The following is a 12,899-nucleotide window of genomic DNA, read 5'->3' as shown; positions in this document are numbered from 1 at the left end:
AATTAAATTAAATTTACACAACATGTTATAATGCGGTTGCAATGCACAACGTTAATGGTGAAGGGGTCTTGGAAATTATTTACATTAGTATCATTCAATGTGTAAACATGCAATATAAGATTTGTGGACAACAAAACCACAAAAACAATAGAAAACCTGAAAATCGAACACACGTGTACGTGTCGAGTGTCGATTTGTAAAATGCCTAACCTATGACGTGGCTATGTACAAACGGCGACCTGATCCAATCGTTGAGCCAACGCTACAGTGTATACACACCTCTAAAAATATTAATGTACATGCGGGATCCCGAACCTATCGTTGAGCCAACGGTATGGTATCTACACATTACTGATACTGTCTGGTGAAATCGAAAATTTAAAACTATGTCCGGATATTTAAATCTAATTCTCCTTGAAATTCAAACACATTAAGTAAAATCAGCTACAGAAATGAACTCGAATCTGGAAATATTAACTATGTCCATTTCCTATGATAAAGTGTGAAATCGAAATTAAATAACGGTTTTGAATAGTTCAATCTATCACTCATTAAAATTTGAATACATGCGGCGAAGTTCGCTAAATAAAAATAAACTCAAATATTGTATAATATTACGTGGTATTACTGAAAGCAATAATCACAACCACCACGATATCCATGGCATAGGTTAGAGTGGGAGCCTCCAAATTATCTGCAATTTCAACGCTCCAAACATGTGTCATTCTAAACTATCCATTGAAGTTACTCTCATCAACGTACGCAGGATAAAATCTCTATCTAATAAATTCATTCTCTCACCCGCAATGTTTTCAATTCGCGATGTTTTTCGCCTTGTAAAATACAGAATAAAATTCACTTTCCCATAAGCAAGTATTATCTCGACCGTGTGTGAGGCTGTATTTTGTTCATGAGGTCGGCTTATCCACTTCGCTGGTATCAAATAGAATCGTCAACTTGACTTAACTGGCGTTATCTACAGTCTTACGTAAAATAATAATCATGGGAGAATATTACTTTTACTTAAAATATGCGTTACAATGCACTCACTTGAATTTGACATTCCTTATATTTTTCAATCGCTCTGTATCGCTACAGGATGTCGCTTCTCCTACACAGCCTGTCTCGGATATATCACACATCAACATATACACCCTGTCACAAAAAATCATCTCCATCAAAACTATAGGTCCTTTTCTCTACGGCGTCCTGCTTAAAACTTTCGACTCATAAAATACAGAACTTACTTTGCCTCAAAGTTTCTTCCTAATTATTCTCATAAAATTTCCTCTCTCATTACGATCCATTTATTCTTGCTTGATCATACTTTAAGTACAAGCTATCCCATAACCAAACTACTTCATAACGGATCTCAAAGTAGCTTCTCTAAATTTTCCCAGACCTCAGGAGCAAAATAGCATGTCGTGATTCTATATTACAAATACGCGGTGCCAAATAATTAAATTTCCAAATGCCAAAATTATCTTGCTTCACGGGATTTCGATATAAAACTGTAAATCTCGCCTACATAACTGCTAAATGCTTTATTATTTTTATCTCAATTTACTCCTAACGCGAATATTATTATCATTATTATCATTTGACCTTATCAAACTTATAATTGTTATCTTTCACTTCATTATTATTATTATTATTATTATTATTATTATTATTATTACTGGCACGAACTGATTTAACTGATTTTCATTGTAATATTTAACTTAACGTTTAAAAAATTTTAATACAGTTTAACGCCTCGCGGCATACATAGCAAACAATCGCACCTACAGTTTTTTCTGGAATACCGACATGACACGTTATCGTCATTGCAACGCACTTAATTATACACACGCCACATATACAACCCGGTGTCATGATTTACTAACTAATTTAAAGGGACAAGCATTCATATTTCTAACTACAAATACATCATTTTTAATTTAGTCACACCTGTAATTGTGCTGAATGATGTGGCGAAATTTTTGGCTGCATTTAGCAAGCCAGCGATCTCCGACTTAGCCCCTCATGATGATAGGTGGCATGTTTCATTTAGCAACTACCTTATCAATTACACTGACTCTTCACTTGTGCTGATGTAATACGAATTAATTTTCTTGAGCCGGAACCAACACAATAGCAGATTTTATTATACACATAACACAAAATGGACCAAACTGTTCCGTCTCGACCAGTAAACTAACGTAACCGTGGAGAGCTCCTACACTTCTCTGCCAGGTGTTCGCCAAACGTGAATGACTTTGAGACAACGATGTTATCTCTCACAAGACCAATTGTTTTCCCTTACGGATTGTGGAAATAACCCTATTAATAATAATTTCAGGGAGATATCTGGGACTTCGCTGTCTTCCTCGCAGTTCATAAATACTACAAATAGCCTCTGCGGATTTCCCTCCTACCAGGAAGAATTCTAAATTTAAAAAAATGTTTTAATATCAAAGTTGTTTCTATTCCTTATTGATACTTTAAAAATTGTTTATCTCTTAAGCCAACTGGCTTGTGGGATTTCCAAGTCTAGCTTCTAACACTTTAATTACTGTAATTCCTCTTCTTAATGTCAATTATCACAGGTTCGTCACCTCGGACTAATGATCGCTCACTGACTTTCTCGCTTTGTGGTTGGTTATTTACACCTACACAAGGGAAACGGTACCACGCGTTATCTGTTATTGTGCAATCGTTCCATCTGTTAACCGCTGGACAGATTTCTTTGAGACTCACTCAGTGATTCCGCCTATTTCTTCCGATCACAATGGTGTTGTTCGCTGGTTCCTCCTGCTTCCTTCACGGGCATAATTAATTAATTCCGTGGACGATATTCCCGCGTATTTTTGACTGTATATCCTTGACACGTGTAACTTCCTTCTACCGACAGACAGGCTAATTTCTCTCTGGCATAATTAAATTTATTTCCCCCTGTGAAGTTAGCTTCATCAAATTATTCCAAAATTCTTAATTAATTACTTCCTCGCTAATGACAGTGCAGAAATCTCTCACAATAGGAGTTATTAGCAAGAACTTATTATTAATTTCCCGAGGTCTACCGAAATGTTCCGATCTCACTCCTGATGTGGGTAACAAGCCACGGACATGAGGCTAGCTATATTACAAAGAAGGATGCGCGTTTTTTATCTCGCAGTTGGCCTTAGATAGCCATGTGGTGGTTCTTTTAGCAATGTAGAATTATGGGGTCAGTATGTAACAGAGTATCATGCAGATAGAGTGAATTTGAATAACACGTTGATAATTAGGTATTTTTTACCTGCTTAACGTCGCAATAACACGTCGAAGGTTTTCGGCGAAGGAAGAATCGAAAACAGCTAGGATTAGGAAGGTTGTGGCACTGACCTTAATTAAGGTACAGCCCCAGAATTTACCTAGTGTGAAAATAGGAAACCGGGAAGACCATCTTCAGGGCTGCCGACGGTGGGATTCGAACCCACGATCTCCCGAATGCAATCCCATAGCTGCGTGACCCTAACCGCACGGTCTACTTCCTCAGTTTGATAATAATTAGTCAACAGCGATCATTTGTGATTGTTTGATTTGTGACCATTGTCTTACTGTACAGAAAATCTATTAATTTTTCATCCATAATAATGGATATTGTTTAACTTTTTCTTTTCGCTCATGTTAATTCCAGTAATAATTCATTAACGTCAACTTCTTTCATTTCACCACATTTTGATTTCTCCTACCTGAAAATGCTTTAAGGACTCGTAAAAGCCTGAGATCTGCAAGTCAGTGAGTATTTACCTCACCGACTAAATTGCAGAGGGTGAAGACGTCTACACGACTACAGTATGTATGTATGTATGTATGTATGTATGTATGTATGTATGTATGTATGTATGTATGTATGTATGTATGTATGTATTGAACCCTTGACTTTTGAGTCATAAGGGGCCAGAGTCCTAAATTCATTACAAGAGGCACAAGTCATGAGGAGCCCTAGTTGCTTTTTATTTCTGACCAGAGACGGCACGTGGTGAACAAGTGGGATGATTCTCATTATCACGCTACAGAAATTACGTCATCCACACGCGTAGATTGTGCAGGGACACGAATTAACTTGGCGGAACTATTTTTTTGTTTGTTAAAAGTCCATTTTAAGAATAACTGGCGACGAAACCGGCCTGGTAAACGTCAAGAAATCGTAAGTGAAACAATTTGGTAGTTAGTGGTAATGACATTTGACAGCTAAATAGCTCCAGAAGGAAAATTGTCGAAAAGACATGCCTGTTTGTTTAAACTCTGTTACATCGACCAAAATATAATGCCTAGCTCATGAGTTAATTTAAAGACTCAGCTGGTTAACAGAAACCCTTAATGCTTATCATCAACACCGCTACTAAACTAAGCAACTATGTGTTATGTCAAAATCAGCCAAATTTCATTTTCTGTGAGGTGATAAGTGAGCTTTTGGCCGTAAATGCGGATGGCATGGTAGTGGGAGAAAAAAGTATAAAAACTCGCCGCACCATTTGAAATTCCTACATCGTGTCTAGTGAATTTGAGGCGACACCACGTCTTTCAGACTAACGTTATAAACTTGTTGAGAAGACTAAGTCCCCAGAAGGAAGGTAGTTTTGGCCAAAGGTGGCTATATAACGTCATCTCCAAGTGGAGATAGATTAGAAGGCAAATTAACGGTATTCTGAAATGTGGAACCGTCATGTAGATTCACATCCAGGCAACAGACGTCCATTATACACTGACTGACAGTGACAATGCAACACCAAGGAGGAGTGGTTCGAAAGGGATGAAAGTTGGGGAAAAAACAGAGACGGCACGGATGAATAATTGATGTTTATTTCAAACCGATATGCAGGTTACACAATGCGCACGGCATCGACTCAGTAGGATGTAGGACCACCGCGAGCGGCGATGCACGCAGAAACACGTCGAGGTATAGAGTCAATAAGAGTGCGGATGGTGCCCTGAGGGATGGTTCTCCATTTTCTGTCAACCATTTGCCACAGTTGGTCGTCCGTACGAGGCTGGGGCAGAGTTTGCAAACGGCGCCCACACGTGTTCGATTGGTGAGAGATCCGGATAGTACGCTGGCCGCGGAAGCATCTGTACACCTCGTAGAGCCTGTTGGGAGATGCGAGCAGTGTGTGGGCGGGCATTATCCTGCTGAAACAGAGCATTGGGCAGCCCCTGAAGGTACGGGAGTGCCACCGGCCGCAGCACATGCTGCACGTAGCGGTGGGCATTTAACGTGCCTTGAATACGCACTAGAGGTGACGTGGAATCATACGCAATAGCGCCCCAAACCATGATGCCGCGTTGTCTAGCGGTAGGGCGCTCCACAGTTACTGCCGGATTTGACCTTTCTCCACGCCGACGCCACACTCGTCTGCGGTGACTATCACTGACAGAACAGAAGCGTGACTCATCGGAGAACACGACGTTCCGCCATTCCCTCATCCAAGTCGCTCTAGCCCGGCACCATGCCAGGCGTGCACGTCTATGCTGTGGAGTCAATGGTAGTCTTCTGAGCGGACGCCGGGAGTGCAATCCTCCTGCAACCAATCGATGGGAAATTGTTCTGGTCGATATTGGAACAGCCAGGGTGTCTTACACATGCTGAAGAATGGCGGTTGACGTGGCGTGCGGGGCTGCCACCGCTGGCGGCGGATGCGCCGATCCTCGCGTGCTGACGTCACTCGGGCTGCGCCTGGACCCCTCGCACCTGCCACATGTCCCTGCGCCAACCATCTTCGCCACAGGCGCTGCACCGTGGACACATCCCTATGGGTATCGGCTGCGATTTGACGAAGCGACCAACCTGCCCTTCTCAGCCCGATCACCATACCCCTCGTAAAGTCGTCTGTCTGCTGGAAATGTCTCCGTTGACGGCGGCCTGGCATTCTTAGCTATACACGTGTCCTGTGGCACACGACAACACGTTCTACAATGACTGTCGGCTGAGAAATCACGGTACGAAGTGGGCCATTCGCCAACGCCGTGTCCCATTTATCGTTCGCTACGTGCGCAGCACAGCGGCGCATTTCACATCATGAGCATACCTCAGTGACGTCAGTCTACCCTGCAATTGGCATAAAGTTCTGACCACTCCTTCTTGGTGTTGCATTTGCTCTGTCAGTTAGTGTAAGTCGAAATCCTGCAGTTGAATGAGAAAATATCATTGCTTTACTTTATTGCGTGTGGGGATCGGTGATTTGACGAACATGTTCGGTTCGCGAGGAAGAGAACGTGTGAAAGGCATTTATTTTTTCTATGTCGTTATTTGCAGGTGAATGTTATAAATTAAAATAAACACTTTACCCAGGATAGGAATCCTGATGAAAGGAAGAGTATATTTTGTAAAGCCTCCATCTGTCGAGATGGCTAGATAAGAGATTGATGGAGGCTGGTGAGCCTGTTATAATGCAAGGCCATGTACGACTTTCAGGTATGCAAACTACCTTTTGTAAAGTGCATTTGTTTATTTCATTACGTCACCATTTTATTTTTGTATCTGTGATGCATTTTGCCCATCGTTTTATTTCATGAAAATGTTAGAGGAATACGACGAAAATTCATTTTTATGTTTCTTGGATAATCGGGAATGCCACGAAACTAGCGTGCGAAATGTTGCACAGTAGTAAATTTGATGGCTGTAAAGCGAACATAATATCTAGCGCAAAGTATCATTCCCGTGCGTTTATTTCCTGTGTTTGTTGTTTGCCCAAGTTAAGATATTAATTTATCACGAAATTCTGTTCAGTGTAAAGATGAAATTCCTGTAAGTGTAATCCATGGTTTACCATTTAGAGCGGCTGCGTAGTAATGATGGGTTGCCAGCTGTTGCGGAAAGCACACAATCCTGTGTTTGGCGCTGTAAATTTGTCAAGGGAAAGTACAAGGCGATGTTGGTGTGTGATTTGTGGAAGGGAACTGTTATTCCAAAGGTCTGTTAAAATCTGTGTAGAATTGATGAGAGGAAAATAACGGTAGCATTTTGTAAGTCAAGTTGTGAGTTTCGGTTCTGATTGATTGATTGATTGATTGATGTTTGTTGTTTAAAGGGGCCTAACATCGAAGTCATCGGCCCTTAATGGTACGAAATGAGACGAAATGAAATGACAACTTAAAAGTCAAAAATCCTCCACTGATCAGAATTCAAAGCATGAGGACGAAGAATGAATGGATGGACGGATATGAATTTAAAACGATCAGTGGATCCGACCCATGGTGACTCACATGCACATTATGGTACTATTCACATGTAGTGTAATGCGGACATGTAATGCAGACCTATGGTGTTTCGCACATTGCGGCACTATTTGCAGGCAACGCAAACCTCTAAAGGCAACGCAAACCTATGGCGTTCCTCACATAAGTGGACTAACCACAGGGACTCGTACTATCCCGTGGAATTCCCCACATAATGGGAACTGAGCATAGGTAAGGCAGAACCATGGTGTCGCTAATCCCATGGTGCCGCTCATATAGGGGTACGAATCACAGGTACTGTAGGACCCACCTCCTGATTCACACACTGTCGCTACCAATCACAAACCTATTGCGTACCTAACATACTGGTACTATGCGCAAGTAAATGCAACCCATGGTGTTCCCTGCGTGATGGTACTAATTACAAGTAGTTTCATGGTTCTAATTGGATCATCCCTCGGTGTCCGGCTCCACGGCTAAATGGTTGGCGTGCTGGCCTTTGGTCACAGGGGTCCCGGGTTCGATTCCCGGCAGGGTCGGGAATTTTAACCATCATTGGTTAATTTCCCTGGCACGGGGGCTGGGTGTATGTGTTGTCTTCATCATCATTTCATCCTCATCACGAGGCGCAGGTCGCCTACGGGAGTCAAATCAAAAGACCTACACCTGGCGAGCCGAACCCGTCCTGGAATCTCCCGGCAGTAAAAAGCCATACGCCATTTCATCCCTTCAAGCAGGGGATACCGTGGGTAAATTATCCGTCTGCCTCCCCCACCCACAGGGTGTGTTTGGTCCACGAGAGGTATTTTATTTCCCTCAAGTCCACCCGCAAGCCAGTTAGGACCCCCTATCCGCCACCTGGGACGTGCCACGGGGGAGTATCACCTCTCCCCCTGCTATGCCAGCGTAGCAGGTTCGTGGGGTTTCGGTTCTGAAAATATTGTGTTGAGAAATTCAGATATGCGAGGAGAGATGGTTAGTTTGTCACAGATTGTTTTATGTAACAACATAGTGGATCCCGTAAGGGGGATGTTCCATATTATTGTCGTGTAGAGATTTGTGGAAGCATGTGGTTCAAGTCTTGAAGAGATAGGAAGGAATGTGGCTCAGGTTGCTGAATTACTGTAGTGCTGATGATATTTTTGTGCCAGGATTTTCATTGTAGTGCACCCGAGGATTTATTTTGTGCAATTTAATGATATGTGAATCGCCTCATTCCATAGTTATGATCCCACGCGAAACTGTAGGACCGTGATGGATAAGAATATTTCAGGTGACATTTTAAATTAAATCTCTTCGCATATTCTGTGTTGGTTAAGAATTGTATTTCACGCGAGTCGTCAACGAGGCAAGGTTTCATTTGATCGAGTTCAAGATAACGTGTGTGTTTCTTTTAGAGATAGTGAGGAGGATCTTCTTTTCAGGTAATAAGCCACCTGTGTTTCTCGGCCAGCGAGGCGGTTCATTGTCAGAAATAAATTGTAACTGAGATTTCGTCATTTATAACAAATGCTTGGAATTATATTTCATTATTTAAGAAGAGAGTCGTTTAGTAGAGAACTTGAGGTTCATTATCGGTGTAACGGAAATGATGCGAGGTCGGGTAATGTTGTGAATAACCGTTTTCAGGGGTGTCAACATTTGAGAATCCGTAGTGATGTTGCTTCGTGTTCTTGAGGGTTGTCCAAAGTTTTGCGATTATTTTATTTGGATGTCACTATAGCTTGTCAATCCATAGAGTTCATAATGGATGATTGTGTGGTTGTTGTTGGTTTCCAAGGCACAAATTTAGGTTCATGTGGAATGAGGTCATGCTTGTGGAGCACATGGGGTGCAGGAGTCCATCCACCCTAGAGTTGGGTGAGGTGCATTACGACAACTTGAATCTCATCGGTCTGAAATTATATCAAATGAGGAACCGGAATTAGTCCAAGGTATAACCGTAGGCGTTATAAGCGATTTGACATGGGTTGTTTTTATATTTTGCGTTGTGTGTAAATTTATGCAGATTATAGGATTTAAAGTTAGGATTATCCGAGCTAGTTTCGTATTAGTGTTATAACGTAAACTTATTGAGTGGCATCATGAAATAAATAAATGGTACTGTTAGTTATGACAATGTATTTCACTTTCCAGCTGCGGAACAAGAAAACTATGAGCATAAACCAACAGTGAAAATCAATATGTCCTTCAAAGGAATGTTTCTGGTAAACATGTCTAAGTGATGATGTAAATTTAATATAAACAGTTAGGGAGTTTAAGGAAACCATTTCGTCCGGGAGAGATAAATTTGTTGTTAATTAGGATTATGCTAGTGGCTTTGCGTCGCACCGACACAGGTAGGTCTTATGGCGACGATGGGATAGGAAAGGCCTAGGAGTCGGAAGGAAGCGGCCGTGGCCTTAATTAAGGTACATCTCCAGCATTTACCTGGTGTGAAAATGGGAAACTACGGAAAACCATGTTCAGAGCTGCCGACAGTGGGATTCGAACCCACTATCTCCCGGATGAAAGCTCACAGCCGTGAGCCCCTAACCGTACGGCCAGCTCGCCTGGTAATTAGGATTATGAGATTACTTCATTTAATAATTTATTAACTTCAGTGGAACCGTATTTTAAGAATTACCTTAACGCCAAGTGACTAACTTGAAAATGTATTATGGAAATCTTAGTTTTATTTGCTGGGAAATTTCAACTTACTAACCTAACGATTAAGGGGACATGTCCGATGTCATTACTGCCACAAGTGTTGTGAGCATTTTTTGTTGTTGTTGTTATTATTTTGATTTTGATTTATTTAACATCAGATGTGCTGGGGATTTATTAACGTGGAAACCTTGGTCATCAACTAGTCTAAGCCTTCAGCTTAGAAGTTTGGATGGTCATGGGGTCATCAACCTCTGTGACTCAGATTAGGGCCATCTGCCAATGGAGCCTCATTTTTCTTGCGGTCATCACCCACAATGACTTTAACGTAAATCACAAATTTAGATGTCAGTCCATGACACAGTCGCAGGTCACATCGATTCAATTAAGGGTCCATCCGTACAAGCACTGTGTGGCACATACCGATTGGACTGCCTTAATTATACCAAGAGTCCAGAGCTCGAGTTACGGGGCTGGATCATCATGAATCATTATGGTGGTACATTCAGTCTCACATGGAAGCCGGTCAGTGGACAAGCGACAATCGGAAACGTTCAGGTTAATAGGTTCAGTATGTATGAATACATGAATGTTGAGTACTTAGCCCGAAGGGTGGACTGATTCTCAACAGCTCCGCTATCAACTGTCATAGATAGCCTATGTTTCACTGAAGGGAAATGAGGAGTGAGGTTGTTTCCCGCTGCTTTCTTCTCTGAACAATACGTTGGTATTAGATATCAGTCTGCCAAGCCCGCTGAAATGCATGCGCCAACTGACCCTATGAGTAACATTTTCACACCATTCATAACAGGGACTGGCTGCATACGAAATGGCATTACTACGAGGGTAATCCCAAAAATAAGGTCTCCTATTTTTTTATAAATACAGAACACTGTTCGTGTGGCTGTTGGTCACAATTTTGTGAAGAGTGTTTCCCGCACTCGCATATAAACACGCTGAGGCACCCAACCTTGGCTTGGCAGCCGTTGAGAATGGAGCTCCCGTTGGATGTTACCGCCAAGTGCGAAGTGCGCGCAGTTATTCGGTTTTTGAAAGCAAAACGTACTGAAACGATTGAAATCCATCGTCAATCGATGGAAGTGTATGGTGAGTCGTGCATGGATGTCAAAAATGTTCGTAAGTGGTGTAGAGATTTTGCAGCTGGTCGGTGGATCACCCTGGATAATCTCTGCACTTTGGTTCCTGAAGTTTCCCGAAGCGCCGCTCACAACTTCCTGAACAGCATGGCGGCGAGATGGTACGATATGGGCATACAAAAACTTTCACAGCGTCTACAAAATGCATCGACCGAAATGGTGATTATGTAGAAAAATAGCTAAATGTCCAAGCAGTAAAATGATGTAAACCTTTGTAGAAATAAACAGGTCTATGTATTTATAAAAATAGGAGACCTCGTTTTTGGGATTACCTTCGTAGCATCGCTCATACCTAGGTCACTTTCTGATTGTCAGAGCCAAGGATGTGACTGAGACAGGTCAATGAAAGTAAGAAATTTATTCTAGCCCATATCAGAAGACATAGTGTACTGTAAACACCAGGTCTTTCCAGCAAAGGCAAATGGTAATGCATAGGGAGTGACGTGTATGTCCAGGAAATGATTGTCGAAGGATCTGTTGTGTACTGGAGATGATCTTAGAGAATCGAATGACTAAGGAAATAACGAAGATGAAAAGAAAAGTATAATGTACGGATGTAACTCACCTCGCATATTGACAATCGAAGAGTCCGCCATGGTCGTTTAGAGTTTAGAATAGCAGTTTCCAAGAACGGTTCATGGGGTCCGATTCCTGGCTCTGTCAAACTGGGTTGAGGTGCACTTAATTTTCATCCCATTTATTTACACTCATGTTCATAAAAAACAGAACACCTTCAAAACACTATAGATAGGAAGTTCATATTAACAGGACATTTTCATTAGTATGTTCTGCAGAAATGATTAGCATTTCAATCACCTAGGTTCAGCATATGTCCTGTTGCCTATTAGGCACTGATAACATGTTCCATGCGTGATGGCATCGACGCGTATAACGCGCGAATGGCGTCCTGGGGTATGGCTATACATGCTGCATTCGCCTGGTTCAATAGTTCATCTTTGATGGTTGGCATTGGGTCACAGCGCCGCACCCGTCATTTCACCATATCCCACACATTGCCGATTGGCAATAAGTCCGGTGATCGGGCGGGCCAGGGCAACAGTCTAACATCCTGTGACAACAAGAAGGCACTTGTTTGTGCAGCAATATGTGGTCGCGCATTGTCCTGCTGAAATATGACATCTGGGGTGTCGTGCAGAAAGGGTATGGCTACGGGTCGCAGGATGTCATTCACGGACGTTAAACTGGTCACATTGCCCTGGAAACGCACCAACTGTGATTCGTGGTTGTACCCAATAGCAACCCAGACCATAAGGCCTTGAGTAGGCGCTGTATGTCTTGTGCGAATGTAGTCAATGTGATGCCTCTCCCCTGCCTGCGGCGAACCAAACTGCGCTCATCATTTTCAAACAAACAGAACCTGGATTCGTCCGAAAACACAATTTGCTGCCATTCCTGTCCCCACTGACGTCGCGTTCCATACACCTTTCCTGGCTAGAACGTTTATGCACATTAGTTGAAGGTAGGTGGAGAAGTGGACGACGCGCCGGTAACCCAGACCGTAACAAACGGCGATGGACTCTCAATCCTGATAGTGTCCGATGTGTTACACTGTTCCATTGTTCCACCAGAGCGGAGGAGGACGCCCATCTGGCCTGCAATGCAATTCGGATGAGGCGTCGATCTTCTCGGGGGGTTGTCTGGGTGGTGCGACCAGACCCATCTCATCGTGTTCTACGGTCTTCTGTGATCCATTCTGTACACACCCGTCGCACTGCCGACACACTTCATCCCACATGAGCAGCAATTTCCCGGATGGATGCATCACGTTCTCTCAGTAATCCATTACGTTCGGTTTAGTTGCTTTACGTCGCACCGACACAGACGTTCGGTTTAAGGCGACAACGAGAGCTGCAGGCACATTTTACCAATCGG

The 12,899-nt window shown here is 42.6% G+C and overlaps 1 protein-coding gene across 6 annotated transcripts in view; it reads right to left on the bottom strand.

Annotated features, from left to right (window-relative positions):
• The window catches only part of GlcAT-P (Glucuronyltransferase P), a 1,177,810-nt gene that overhangs the window by 105,375 nt on the left and 1,059,536 nt on the right, over positions 1-12,899 (bottom strand). The window lies entirely within an intron of this gene.

Source organism: Anabrus simplex, chromosome 2 (genome assembly GCF_040414725.1).
Source record: "Anabrus simplex isolate iqAnaSimp1 chromosome 2, ASM4041472v1, whole genome shotgun sequence".
Lineage (NCBI taxonomy): Eukaryota > Metazoa > Arthropoda > Insecta > Orthoptera > Tettigoniidae > Anabrus > Anabrus simplex.
The sequence above is the reverse complement of the archived record's forward strand: the minus strand, read 5'-3'. Positions and strand labels throughout refer to the sequence as shown.